The 13,140-nt window shown below is 47.7% G+C and overlaps 1 protein-coding gene and 1 pseudogene across 1 annotated transcript in view; one reads left to right on the plus strand and one right to left on the minus strand.

The window, feature by feature from the left end:
* Positions 1 to 1,335: 1,335 nt before the first annotated feature.
* On the minus strand, positions 1,336 to 1,896 carry LOC149123066 (small ribosomal subunit protein uS15 pseudogene; annotated as a pseudogene).
* Positions 1,897 to 6,027: 4,131 nt separating this feature from the next.
* The window catches only part of KATNBL1 (katanin regulatory subunit B1 like 1), a 47,500-nt gene continuing 40,387 nt past the window's right edge, over positions 6,028 to 13,140 (plus strand). The window contains exon 1 of the mRNA XM_002718010.6: positions 6,028 to 6,142. The gene's annotated coding sequence lies outside the window, so the exon portion shown is untranslated. The remainder of the gene's footprint in view (positions 6,143 to 13,140) is intronic.

Here is a 13,140-nt window from a genome sequence, read left to right on the forward strand (position 1 = left end):
TTGTCAGCCTATGAAAGTGTGAAAAAATAAAAATTATGTTGTTTAAGCCATCGGATACTATGTTATGGCAGTCCAACCATACTAATGAGAGGATGAAGTGGGATTCAAAAGAGTTGAAGGAGGACAATATGTACCTATTTTAGTACTTGAAAGACAAACTCATCATTTAAAACACACATAAATGGAGATTTGTTTCATTTGCTCCTTTCGTAAATAGGAATTTATACTATCCAGTGATGTGCTTTTTTACTTTATCTTGGGTATCTTCCATGTCTGTCACGAAGATATACCTCATTTTTTTTTTCAAAATTGCAGAGAATACATGGATGTGAGATAATTCAGTTAATCAGACCTCAGTTGATGTGGGCATTTAGGTTGTTCCCATTTTTCACTAGTACCAAAAATGTTGCTATAGACATCCTTGGGTATTTGCCAACAGTTCTTTGTAGAAGAACTATACAATTAGGATTTTTTACTAGATAGTTTGTACAGTTAAATGCTGATAGGTTCAAATAGTCCTTCTAAAATGTACTAATTTACATTTCCAGAGCTTGGGAAATAAATTATTTCTAGAGTATTGTAAGTTGTTTTAATAGTGTCCCCTCCAGGGGCTGGTGCTGTGGCGTAGCAGGTAAAGCCACCACCTGCAGTGCCAGCATCCCATATGGGTGCCAGTTTGAGTCCCAGCTGCTCCACTTCTGATCCGGCTCTCCATTATGGCCTGGGAAAAGCAGCAAAAGATAGCCCAAGTGCTTGGGTCCCTGCCATCCACATGGGAGACCCAGAACCTGGCTCCTTCTTCAGCCTGGCCCAGACCTGGCTGTTGCAGTCATTTGGGGAGTGAACTAGTAGATGGAAGATATCTGTGTGTCTCTGTCCCTCACTCTCTGACACTCTTTCAAATAAATAAATAAATGTAAAATATATGTATATACACATATATGAGTATATGTGTATGTGTGTGTGTGTGTATATATATATATATATATATATGTATTTGTTTAATCCAGCACTTAACAAACTTCTGTGGTCAAGGAAACCATTTTTTAAAAGTTGTTTTAGAGGCCAGCACTGTGGGGTAGTGGGTAAAGCTGCCGCCTGCAGTGCCGGCATCCCATATGGAGACCAGTTCAAATTCCAGCTTCTCCACTTTCGATCAAGCTCTCTGCTATGGCCTGGGAAAGCAGCAAAAGATGGACCAAGTGCCTGGGCCCCTGCACTCACGTGGGAGACCTGGAAGAAGCTCCAGGCTCCTGGCTTCAGATCGGCATAGCTCTGGCCATTGCAGCCATTTGAGGAGTGAATCAGAGGATGGAAGACCTCTCTCTCTCTCTCTGCCTCTTCTTCTCTCTGTGTAACTCTTTCAAATAAATAAATGAATCATTAAAAAAAAAAGTTGTGTTGTTTTCTTTATCTTTTAATTAAGCAATGATTTTATTGCTTGAGTACCTAGGCAAACTTTTGCCACCAGGTCGGAGGCTGTGGATGACTCATATTTCCAGTAGGGCAGAGGACCCACTTGGTCTTGTAGTAGGGAGCCAGTTGGTGAGTTTGGCTTTCTATCAGAATCAGCATCCTTACCCTTTCTGTTTCTCAAGGTGCTTTTGAACGGCAACTGCTTTTTAAACTAAATGAGAGAGATCTCAGGAAGATCAGGAGCAAGACCTCTGGACTTCAGGAGTCCCGAGATGGTCCTGCCTGCGTAGAACGCACTTGGGCAATGCCACATGAGTCTCTCGGGATCACACCAACTTGCAAGGGAGTCAGGTGTTCTGTGGCCAGTTTGTAAATCTCCTTCACATCACTGGAAGCCAAATCCAGCCAGGTGGGGATGCAGTGGCAATAGGGCAGAACCCACTGGGACAGGCCCTTGCTAAGAGCAAGCATGTGACCCATGGTGGCAGCAGACAGGGAGCAAACAGAGCTGTTTTCTTCTTTTGTGGATCTATCAACATCTTGCAGAACTAGTATCTGAAGAACGCAGCTAATTTTAGGAGGAAACTCAAGCCACCTCCGTTTTGTTACAAGAGTGGTCCTGCCTTTGGGTCCAGCCCAAGAAGTGGACTCCATGATTTTTCTAGTGTTCCTGTCTCTAGGCTAGGGAAATGCTTTGCTCTGTCCTGTCCCCTTCCCAAGGACATTCTCCTGATTCCAATGATGGTCACCCTACCAAGGGCTGGCCCACTTCATTTCCTTCCCACCTGCCTGCTCTCCCTGAACTCTTCTCCACTATTCCTCTTTGTTACCAAGCCCCATGTGTTGAACACCTCACTCCAGCCCCAGCAACTGCACAATCAAACTTGTTGTGCACATGATCATATCTTCCAGATACCCTGTTTAATTACTAGGCCATCAGCACCACAGTTACTCGTCCCTCCATCACTACCTCCCCCCAACACACACACAGTATTGCCACTCCTGCCCCCAAGGAGTAGGTCTATTCCTAGCACTTTGCTTTTCCAAGACAGCAGTCAACCATACCATGTTCTCTATCCTGGAAAAATCACTGGACAGGTGAGGTTAGGGGTGGGACTGTTTTGCTGAGAGAAGTTTAATCACTGTTCTAGGTGTTTTATGATGGTATCTCCATTTTCCAGGATCCCCTGAAAGATTATTATTATTATTACTATTATTATTATAGTTGTTGTGCACTTAAGGTCAAAATGTTGTCAAAAGGGTCCAAAGGCAAGAGTTAAGCTTTCAATAGCTGTTGAAGTTGATTTCTTCTGAGAGGATTCGTTCTGAGAGGAGGAGCGTGGTGGGGACAAGAGGCACGGAGTCACCACACAGACCCCGGGAGCCGGGTGAAAGCAAGCCAGAGGCAAGCAGCAGCAAACTTGTTTATTTCAGTTGCTACCGCTGCTTATATAGCCAAGGCAGCCAATCCAGTCCAGGGGCAGTCTATGCCCTAACCAATCACAGCCTGTTGCCAGGCAGTTTCCAAAGCCATCCAATCACAGCCTGTTGCCAGGCAGGCACTATTGCCAGGCAGTTTCTGAAACCATCCAATCACAGCCTGTTGTCAGGCTCTGTTGTCATGTGGTTTCTGAAGCCATCCAATCACGGCCTGTTGGCAGGCAGTTTCTGTTGTCGGCAGCCATCTTGGCATGACCTTCTCACCTTCTCATTCCACTACAAATAGCCAGGAGCCTTGCTCCAACGCTAGCATTCTTCCCACTCTAACATGTTGCCCTCTATCACCTTCCACTTGCTGACAGTATCCCAATTGCAGGAAAGGAACTTGAGGGTAGAGAGAGATGGTCTCTTGGGATTCAGATTTGAAAGTCGCCGAGTATCAAATATTGTCATGGTCATAAATGTTTTTGGTTCACCTGCTTCCCAGTTACAGAGGTTAACTACGAACTTCAAAATAAACATTTTAAAAGTTAGGGGACGGCGCTGTGGCGCAGCAGGTTAACGCCCTGGCCTGAAGTGTCAGCATCCCAGATGGGCACTGGTTCGAGTCCCAGCTCTCCTCTTCCAATCCAGTTCTCTGCTATGGCCTGGGAAAGCAGCAGAAGATGGCCCAAGTCCTTGGGCCCCTGCACCCATGTGGGAGACCTGGAAGAATCTCCTGGCTCCTGGCTTTGCAACCATCTGGAGAGTAAACCATTGGACGGAAGACCTCTCTCTCTGCCTCGCCTCTCTCTGTGTAACTCTTTCAAATAAATAAATGAATCTTTAAAAAAAAATAAGTTAATGTATTGGGGCCGGCGCCGTGGCGCAGTAGGTTAATCTTCCGCTTGCAGTGCTGGCATCCCATATGGGCGCCGGGTTCTAGTCCCGGCTGCTCCTCTTCCAGTCCAGCTCTCAGCTGTGGCCTAGGAAAGCAGTAGAAGATGGCCCAAGTGCTTGGGCCCCTACACCCACATGGGAGACCAGGAAGAAGCACCTGGCTCCTGGTTTCGGACAGGCACAGTTCCAGCCACTGCTGCCATTTGGGGAGTGAACCAACAGAAGGAAGACCTTTCTCTCCGTCTCTCCCTCTCACTGTCTGTAACTACCTCTCAAATAAATAAATAAAATTTTTAAATAAAAAGTTAATGTATTTATTTGAACGAGAGAAAGAGGGAAAGACAGAGATTTCCATCTGCTGCTTCACTCCCCGGATGGCCACATGGTCAGAACCGGGCCAGGCCAAAGCCAGGGGCATGGAACTCCACCCAGGTCTGCCACTTGGGCAGGGGTTCAAGCACTTGGACCGTCTTCACGAGCTGGGGCCCACACGAGATGCTGATAGTGCAGGTGGCGGCTTTACCCACTGTACCAAAATGCCAGCTCCTTGAAACAATCTTAATGATAGGATCCCCTACCATTCAACAACTTCCATTCACTCCCACCCTCCACTCCCTAAAAACCCAAACAAGACTGCTGCTTCTGCCACCAAGCAGAGTTTGAAACAATCGTGAGTCTTGTAAGCCAGGAGTGAGCTGTGCTCATTTTCACGGCAGCTGCTCTGTCTGAAAGATTCCCTACTGCCGCTGCTTTCTTAGCATGCAGAGGAAGGTGGGGATTGACTCTCCCTTCTTTTAAAGATTTGGTCTGTTTCCTGGAAAGGCAGAGTAACTGAGAGAGAGGGATAGACAGAGAGAAAGACATCTTTCTGCTTCACTCCCCAGATGACTGCAACAGCTACAGCTGGGCTAGGTTTAGCCCACTGAGCCACAAGACCTGCCCCCTAACTTTTCATTTTGATTGCTAAAGTCACAGGCCCAGAATTTTCTAAAGGAGCTGAGGCTGGGCAGCAGATGTTACTCAGGGAATGGATGAGCTGTTGGTTTCCTTTAGGTGTCTTCAACATCCTTTATCAGGCCCAGCATCCATCTAAGTCAATGAGAACAGGACAATGCAGTATATGCTATGAGGCTTGGAACCTCTCAACAGAATCCGGCCACTTTGATATCTAAGGTTCTTGCCACCAAGCCACACCCCCTCTACCCCCGGCAACCTGCATTCTGGTGGCAGATCCATCCTTCTACAGTACTGACTTAATTCTTTTTTTGTTTAAATTTATTTGTTGACTTGATTCTGTTGCTCCCCTGCTCCAAGTCTTCTTGTCTCCTTGCTTGGCCCAAACACCTTCTCCTGATAATTGTAGGTGGTCACACGTGTCAGTCTTCATTCCTGCCACTCTCCAAAGCTCGCTTCACTCCACTCACATTGGGATAGGTGGTGGTCTGGAACTTACTTTGCGTTTCCCCTTCTCCATATGGAACACCTTGCCTGTAAAAGTCCTGTCCGTCGCGGCAGGTGCCCCCTCAAACTTTTTTTCTGCAGTCCTGCCCCTGCTGGCTGCCAAGAAGTGTGTGTACGACTTTGTATGAGAGTTCGCTTCCTCCTGTGGGTGCTTAGGGGTCTGGTTGCCACACACGCTGCCCCGAATTGTTCTGTACGCTTTAGAGAGAGGGGTGTGAGGCAGGAAGACTGCTGCTGCCCGTGAAGGCTGGGGAATCACCCACCCACACACACACACACACACACACACGAGAATCCTGGCACGGGAGGCAACCAGAGGCCTGGTTTTAGCCGAGGGCAGGCAGATTCCCTGGGCTCCGTTACTTGCGTTACCACATCTTCCCTCTCCCTTGAGGGCTAGGACCATGTCGTACACTCTTTCACCCTCTTCTGGTGACTGCCAACCACAACGCATTTTGCATAGTGGATCATCTAGAAATTCCTGTTTACGCTGATGAAGAAACAGCTTGAGAGAAAGTGACCGCACCCAGGTGTACTGAATTTTTATCTTCTTCAAGACAACGCACCTACTTGGCGGGAGTCACGCTCAGGAAATAACTGTCGTTTGCCCCCGGAGCCCTGGGATCAGCTCCTGTTTGCAGTTAGGACTCGCCAAGCCCTGGCCAGCTCGGCTACCGTTTGCACGCGTGGCCACCAGGAGGCGTCGTGGTCACACGCCCTCTTCCCCCTCCCTCCTGTGCTCTGTGACCCGAGAGGGGTGGAGCCGGCGCGGGGGCGGAGCCAAGGCGACGCCCACCGGGAGCTATCCCGGCGGGCCGCGCGCACGGCGGCGTTTGAATGGCTGTGCGTCGGGCCCGGCGGGGCCGCCGACGGACTCTCTAGGCTGCCGGGCGCGGTCCGTCATCGCCGGGGCAGGGCAGAGGCGCCGAGGTACCATGAGGCGCAGGTGAGTGACGGCCGAGCCTGTGCGGGCTGCGTGCCTGCCGCTGTCGCCCAGGGCTTCTCCAGCCCCGGCCCGCTCGCAGGCCCCGCGGCGGCCTGGGCTCGGGCCGGCCCGTGGCGGGGCTCCCCGGGTGTCCGCGGCGAGGCCGGGGTGGAGCCTCGGGTGTCCGCGGCGAGGCGGGGCGGGGGTGGAGTCCCGGGTGTCCGCGGCGGCCTGGGCTCGGGCCGGGGTGGAGCCCCCGGGTGTCCGCGGCAGGGCCGGGGTGGAGCCCCCGGGTGTCCGCGGCGGCCTGGGCTCGGGCCGGCCCGTGGCGGGGCGGGGTGGAGCCCCCGGGTGTCCGCGGGGGCCTGGGCTCGTGCCGGGGTGGAGCCCCCGGGTGTCCGCGGCGGGGCGGCGTGGGCAGCGTGGCCCGCAGCCGCCCGAGTGGGCCCGGGGCTCCGGACCTGCTGTCACATATTCTGGGGTGGAGTCGGCGTCTGCAGCCTGGGGAGAGGCGAGGCGAGGCGAGGCGTGGCGTGTGGGACAGGTTTCCGAGAGCCGCCTAGGCCCCGCCGCCGCATTTCCTCGTTTTCCGAGGGCTGCTCGGCTTCCTGACAGATGAGCTTTTGTCTTGCGGGACAAAAGCTTCGCATAACTGCATAGGAATTGCCGATTTCGACTTTCAAACGTCGCTGTGTTTTCTGAAAAGTCGTTCGTAACCGTGCCTAGGGTTTGGTTTTGTTTTAAACCGCTCTCTTAAATGGGCTAAACAGAGGCAACAGCGGGTTATTGTTTTTTTTTTTCTTCTTCTGTGGCTTATGAAGTTAAACAGGGGCATCTAGGTCAGTTTCTTTGCAGGTTGAAAAAAAAAATTGCCAGGGAAGTTCGTTCTGAAGTCGCCAGGTTAGCGTTCGGCCGCGGTGGTGAGGGCGAGTCCACCTGGTAACACTTGGGTGCTTAAGTGTCGTCTTGATTGGCTTTTCAGCCAGCTTCAGGCTTGAAGCAGAATCCTGTCGCTGGGGCTTCTGCTCGGCTAGTAGCTAGCACTGCAGGAATAATAATGGGTACTTCTACTTTGTGCTTCATGCACTGGGCATTATTTTAAGCGTTTTCTTTGGAATGGTGGTATTACCGACATTTTGACATCGAGGAAACTGAAGCATGAGGGAGTTAAATGTCTTATACAAGCTTAAACTGCTAATATGAATACTTCAGAAAGTTTGTGGGAAATAAAAGATAAGTTTATCTTTTTGAAATCTGTACAGTTTTTTTCATAATGCACGTTTTTCATCAGCTTTTTGGGGATCACGTGTATAATTTGAACCCAAGCAGACTGCCTCCAGACTTCATACTGCTCCACTGCCTTCTTTATTTGTGGTTCTTCTTAGTTTACAGAATGCTTTCATTTACTCGACTTCGTAGATAAGTGTGTGGATGTTTCTCTGGGTACACATACACTCACACACCATTCAGTTGAGATGGCTTTTTTTGAGCAAACTTAAGTTTTGTGCCTAATGAAAACTCCATTGAATATTTTAAGATAAATGGAATTTGTGAGGTTTGTGTGTTATTTTCTAGTTTAAATTACTTTGTTTTATTTCCTATCATTTTAAAGAACAGAATCCTATGTATTTCTTCAAAGTAAACCATTATACATCAATGTTTTCATTCTTAAAACTTACTTGGTGGTTACTGTGTTCTTGGGATGATTATACTCAGCTAATAACTCCATGACAAGAAAGATAGATCAAAACCAAAATTACTTCATGAGAAATCAACAGTTAAAGAATTAAGTGGTTAGTGTAGTGATTGATGCTCTACACCCTTGAGAGAGCCTAGGTTTGATTCACAGCTCTGGCTTCCAACTCCAGCTTCTTGCTACTGCAAACCCTGGCAGGCAGCAGGTGATGACTCAAATGATACTTCTGCTGCCTCTAATGGAGACCCACACTGAGTTCCTGACAGCCCAGTGTCAGCTGTTGGCTGTTATTTGGAGAATAAATTAGTGGATGAGAGCATGTGTGTGCTTGAGTACTCTCCCTCCCTCCCTCCCTCTCAAATAAATACATGGAAATTTAAAATTGGTAATTGAAAATAAATCAGTTTACACTTTTTTTTTAAAGGATTTACTTATTTGAAAGAGTTGCACAGAGAGCGCGTGCTTCCATCTGCTAGTAGACTCCACAGGTTGCCGCAACAGCCCAGCCAGGGCTGGGCCAGGCCAGAGCCAGGAGCTTCATCTGGATCTCCCATGTGGGTGGCAGGGGACCAGACATTTCAGCTATCTTCTGTTGCTTTTCCCAGGCCATTAGCAGGGAGCTGAATCGAACATGGAACAGCCAGGATACAAACCTGTGCCCATATGGGATGACAGCGTCACAGGCAGTAGCTTTACCTGCTATGCCACAATGCTGGCCCCAGTTTATGCTTATTTATAGCAGAGCTTTTACATTTTATCCATTAGTTAACAAATTTGATTGCTTCTATACCCAGCACACTGTTAGGGCCAAGTGGCTATACAAAAGAAATGTGCTAAGCAACAAATTTAGAGAGGTTAATGCAATTTGGGATATGAGATTAACAAGTGTGACAAGTGTGTTTGTGTCTGTCTTCTTCTGATACTTTTTTTTTTTTTTTTGGCAGGCAGAGTGGACAGAGAGAGAGAGAGAAAGGTCTTCCTTTTTGCCATTGGTTCACCCTCCAATGGCCGCCACGGCTGGCGCTCTGCGGCCTGCGCACCGCGCTGATCCGAAGGCAGGAGCCAGGTGCTTCTCCTGGTCTCCCATGGGGTGCAGGGCCCAAGCACTTGGGCCATCCTCCACTGCCTTCCCCGGCCACAGCAGAGAGCTGGCCTGGAAGAGGGGTAACCGGGACAGAATCCGGCGCCCCGACCAGGACTAGAACCCGGTGTGCCGGCGCCGTTAGATGGAGGATTAGCCTAGTGAGCCGCGGTGCCAGCCTCTTCTGATACTCTTAATTAGCGCAGTGAACATATGCTGATATGAACTGGGTAAAGCTTCTGCAAAGAGCTAACAATTGAAGGATTTATGTAGGACACTGAATGGAAAGATTGATGTGAATTGTAGTGAGGAAACAATATGTTCAAAGACCTGGATGTTGGAGTGAAATTATTTTTCTAAGGAACAGTAGGTCTAGCCTACTTGGAAAGATCCTGATAAGTAAGATTATAGGGGGCAAAACTGTGAGGATTGTTGTATAAGACATAATGTGCCCAGCATAAGATAGACTTCTGGAAATTTTAAAACTTTTAAGTCGAGTTCTTAACTGGGTTTCGCCCCTCAGGAAACCCTCGGCAGTGTCACACTGTGGGTGAGGGAGTGCTACTGGCATCTACTGGAAAGAGGCCAGAAATGCTGATACACGTTTCATAATAGGACAGCCCCTCCACGAAGGAATAGTACCCCAAATGTCAGTGGTGCTGGGGTTGAGAAACCCCTAAACTGATTAGCTAGCCTGTACTTGCATATGTGTAGATGATAGATAAATATGAATCATGGATTTTGGGAGCATGCATTGGGGAAAAGCTGGCACGGAGACCTCAAGAAGGAGGCCTTTGTTTGAATGTGGGAATAGAGAGGCTGTAGGAGTTGGATGATAGCCATGAAAACGTGCAAGTAGTGGTAATGAGACCATTATTTAAATAGCATTTTTTCCTTTTTATTTGAAACAATTGATTTATTTTTCTTTATTTGACAACAGAACAAGAGAAGGATATATCTTCCATCTGCTGGTTCACTCCTCAAATGCATGCAAGAGTTACGTGTAGTGGATAAAGCCGCAGCCTGGAGTGCTCACATCGCATATGGGCGCTGGCTGCTTCTCTCCTGATTCAGCTCTCTGCTATGGCTTGGGAAAACAGAAGATGGCCCAAGTCCTTGCACTTGCATGGGAGACCTGGAAGAAGCTCCTGGCTCCTGGTTTCAGATTGGCACAGCTCCAGTTGTGGCCATCTGGGGAGTGAACCAGCAGATGGAAGACCTCTCTCTCTCTGCCTCTGCCTCTCTGTAACTCTGCCTTTCAAATAAATAAATAAATCAAAACAAAAAGAAAAAAGGATTAAGTTCTTAAAAAAACAGAGAGATGGGTGGGGCTTGGCCAAGCCAAAGCCAGGAGCCCTGAGCTCCATCCTGTTCTCACATGTGAGAGGCAAGGATCTAAGTCCTTGAGCTATCTGTTGCCTCCCAGCATACATTAGCAGGAAACTGGGTCAGAAGCAGAGCCAGGACTAGCACCAAGCACACCAGTGTGGAACATGGGCATCTCAAGTAGCAGCTTTATTTCTGGGCCACAGTGCCTGCCCCTTAAATAGCATCTTATTTAAAGATTTATTTATTTGAAAGTGTGAGTTACACAGAGAGAAGAGAGGCAAAAAGAGAGAGAGAGGTCTTCCATCTGATGGTTCATTCCCCAATTGGCTGCAAGGGCTGGAGCTGCACAGATCCAAAGCCAGGAGCCAGGAGCTTCTTCCAAGTCTCCCATGTGGGTGCAGGGGCCCAAGGACTTGGGCCATCCTCCACCGCTTTCCCAGGCCATATCAGAGAGCTGGATCGGAAGTGGAGCAGCCGGGGCTCGAACTAGCACCCATATGGGATGCTGACGTTTCAGGCCAGGGCGTTAACCCACTGCGCCATCAGCACTGGCTCCTAAATAACATTTTTTCTACTTTTAAAAGTAATGTATGGGGATGACTCTGTGGCGCAGTGGGTAAACACCCTGGCCTGAGGGATGCTGGTTTGAGACCCGGCTGTTCCACTTCTGATCCAGCTCTCTGCTGTGGCCTGGGAAAGCAGTAGAAGAAGGCCTAAGTCCTTGGGTCACTTAATCCAAGTGGGAGACCCGGAAGAAGCTCCTGGCTTCAGATCGGCACTGCTCCTGCTGTGGCGGGCCAATTGGGGAGTGAACCAGCAAATGGAAGACTGCTCTCTCTCTGCCTCTCCTCTCTGTGTAACTAACTTTCAAATAAATAAATCTTAAAAAAAAAAAAAAAGTAATGTATGTATATTACAGGAAATTGAGGAAGTATAAGGAAAATAAAAATATCACTTCTAAAACCCCTCAAGTAGAAAGAAAAATTGTTAATATTTTAATGTGGTGTTTCCTTTCAACTTCTTATACTGATGACTCCTTCCCTTATGAAATTGGGATGGGGGGCTGGCGTTGGTATAGCTACCGCCTGTAACTCCAACATCACATAAGGATACTGCTGTTGTCCCAGCTGCTCTACTTCTGATCCAGCTCCCTGATAATGGTCTGGGAAAGCATCAGAAGATGGTCCAAGTGCTTCAGTCCCTGCACCTACCTGGGAGACCCAGAAGAAGCTCCTGATTCCTGGCTTTGGTCTGGCCCAGCCTTAGTTGTTGCGGGGAGTGAACCAGTGGATGGAAGATCTCTGTCTGCTTCTCTGCAACTCTGCCTTTCAAATAAAATAAATTTAAAAAAAGGAACTGGGGTTATACATTTTTTTCCTTGTGGATTGTTTTGCTTTTGTTTTCATTTTTGATTCAGTGTATCATGAGTATTTTCCTTTCTTTGAAAAATGTTACTTTTAATTGTAGTGTTTTGTCTGTAGTCATTTCATAAAATTTTTTAAATTTGAAAGGCAGAGAGAGCGATCTCCTATCTACTGGTTTACCCTCTAAAAGGCTGCAAGGGGCTGGGTCAGGCTAGTACTTGGTGCTGGGAGCTCCATTTGGGTGTCGTCCCACATGGTTGGCAGGAGCCCAGCCACCTGGGCTGCCAGCACCTGTTGCCTCCCAGGGCATGTAACAACTGGAAGCTGGAATCAGAAGCTGGTCCAGAACTTGAACCCAGGTGCTTGGAGTAGAATACAGGAGTCCCAAGCTTACACCAGATGCCCAGCTTGTCTGCATTCTTTTGAAATCAGGAATTTTGCTTTGCATTCAAAAGAGACAGTTTGAAGAGAGAAGTATTAGAACAGATAGATGATTGATGAACTACAAAAAAGAATTGGGGTAGAAGTCCATGGTATTTCCAAGGTTTTATATCTGGAAACTAAAAGAAGAGTGGAACTGTTGAAATAAGTTGAGAATATCATGATGATTTTCATCCTAGAACTGGAATCTGCCACTCATAAAGACAAGTAATGAGTTTTTAATGAAGACCCTAGATGTCTGTTACCTTGCAAGCTTCCTCAGATTCCTAAAATTAATCTTTGTTTTTTGCTTTATTTACTAAAGCTTATTTTTATTGATTTACTGCTTTATTTATTTACTAGGCTTATTTTCCACAAATACCCCCTCTTCACTTCTTTTTGGAAAGGTTTAAAAATTTTTTTTCAAGTTAAAATTGTAAATAAGGCTTAGGTTGGTTAGTCGTAAATCTTCACCTTAAGACAGTATAGGGCTAGTTTTGATCTTTTAAATGTAGAGATTGCTATAGTTTTTTTGTTTTGTTTTGTTTTGTTTTTTTTTTTTTTGACAGGCAGAGTGGACAGTGAGAGAGAGACAGAGAGAAAGGTCTTCCTTTGCCGTTGGTTCACTCCCCAATGGCCGCTGCAGCTGGCGCGCTGCGGGTGCAGGGCCCAGGGACTTGGGCCATCCTCCACTGCACTCCCGGGCCACAGCAGAGAGCTGGACTGGAAGAAGAGCGACCGGGACAGAATCCGGCACCCAGACCAGGACTAGAACCCGGTGTGCCAGCGCCGCAGGCAGAGGATTAGCCTATTGAACTGCGGCACCAGCCGAGATTGCTATAGTTTTATAAGCCAGTGGTGAATATAGGAATTTTCTTTAAAAATGCTTTTCCAAAAACAGGATGAGTCATGATCTCATACTTGCCTATTACAGTGATGTTTTATCAATCATTGTACTTGTTGATTGCTATTGTTTGAATGTTGAGCCTGACGGGAGGTGTTTGGGTCATGAGGGCTCTACTCTCATGAATGGATTAATGTCTGTTTTGGGAGTCAGTTACTTATCAGGGGAGTGGGTTAGTAATAAATTCTGATGAGTTCCAGACCCCTTCCACTTCTGTGTACCCTT

The sequence above is a fragment of the Oryctolagus cuniculus genome, chromosome 12 (genome assembly GCF_051225735.1).
Source record: "Oryctolagus cuniculus isolate XC-2025 breed Fujian yellow rabbit chromosome 12, ASM5122573v1, whole genome shotgun sequence".
Taxonomy (NCBI): Eukaryota; Metazoa; Chordata; class Mammalia; order Lagomorpha; family Leporidae; genus Oryctolagus; species Oryctolagus cuniculus.